Raw genomic sequence first — 1847 nt, forward strand, 5'->3', positions numbered from 1 at the left:
GGTCAAGCAAGTTGGACTGTAATCTTGACCTGCGTCGGACTCGGCAACGGGTCACAGGGAGGGCGGGACAAGCAGGTCACGATACATCCGCACCCGGGGTTGGGTGAGAAATTGATGGAACAAGAATAGAAAAAAAGGATTGGACAAGATCTCACCCACACGTCATACTGTCGTTACAGTCGCCGCGGGCCTCGCCATATACACGCTCGCGCACACAAATATACACATGAGCTTATATTCGTGCACACGCATCCACACAGCGACAGCATGCGCAAGGTGACTTCCCGCTCATGGACTTAGACTTTATATTAACGTACCCAAAGGTATAGCTGTGCACGTCCTTCCGCCGCGACACAGAGGGATATACAACTGCAAATACGCAAACCTTTATAAACACGCAAGCACACATTTATACGTAAACATTTGTAAAACACGCAAGCAGACTGACATGCAATTACATCACATGCAATATATTCATCCATTTAGAAATAACAAACATCATATAAATAACATTTAAAAAGTGCCAGTAAATAACAACAACAATGATAAATTAAATGAATATATAATAAATTCACTCAACGTGTTCTGACTGACCGTGACCTGTATTGAAGATGAAGGTGCAAGCCACAAGAAAACGATAAGGAAATAAAAAGACAAGAACAATTATACGACGCCATCTAGTAGCCGTCAGGGGAATGAATCAGACTCGCCATAATATGCAATGTGTGGTTAGTTTATTTTTGTGCCTCTTTGTTTGCCCGTTCTTTGTCACTCCTGCTGTTGATTCATATGACTGGAGGCCGTAAAGGCTGAAATTTCACCTTCAAAGGGTATGATGCTCATGTTTACTAAGAAGTTTATGTGCAGTTCTAAGCTGGTGTACTTTATCGTTCATGCTCATAAAATTTGTGGTTACAGTTGTGATGCTAAAATTAACAGCTTCATAATTTTACTTTACAGCAGTATTAGCAATGTCAAAAAAGCATCGACGTCTATATAAAGTAGATATGCTGCTTGCAACTGGACTTCTGGGCTTTGATGGAGGACTGCTCTCTGAGTGCATTCCAGTTTATTGCCTCTACTGCTACAATTATTGCCAATACTATTTCTAAACCTATTATACTACTATCATATCTGTTAACACACCGTCTACTGATTCACCTGATGCCGTTGCTGAATTGTTTTCTGCCATCTTTGCTGTCTGCGTTGCTCCTTGTTCAACAGCTACATTTAGCCAAGATGTAGCTTTGGCATCAGTCATAACATGGCTATTGTTTTACTACGGATATTTACACCGAGTATTGTGACCGTCTTCCGTCCGTGATGCATCAGGTTTCGCTGCTCAAACAGGTTATGACATATTCGAATGTTTACACTTAACCCTTTATTCTAATGAAACAGTTATAAAGACCCAGAAACTGTAACACTAAATGGAGATTTGATACAACAAATGAAAACGATATAACACCATTCAAACGCCAAAAAAATAAAGTCCAGATTCACCATATTTTTCCACCAAGATTTCGATGAAGTGCCGGAAGTTGATCATCGTCATTGCTAAGGTCAACAGGATCCCAAACCCACGGCTGAGTGAGTGACAACCTGACATAAAAAAAGATATATTGGGTGAAGGTCAGTGGATATCGGCATAGGATGCCTCTTTCATATCAAATGACAATGATGATCTGTCACGTCTATGGACTGTGGTTTAGTATTCTTTATATTATATGACACCACGATGTTTTCAGTTACTAATGTTCAGATGCAAGTGAACTCTTCAGATAATAAAGTTCACTGAATAAGGATTAATTTCAGCATACGAAGAAGAAAGAAATATATGACAAAAC

Source organism: Penaeus monodon, chromosome 23 (assembly GCF_015228065.2).
Source record: "Penaeus monodon isolate SGIC_2016 chromosome 23, NSTDA_Pmon_1, whole genome shotgun sequence".
Classification (NCBI taxonomy): Eukaryota; Metazoa; Arthropoda; class Malacostraca; order Decapoda; family Penaeidae; genus Penaeus; species Penaeus monodon.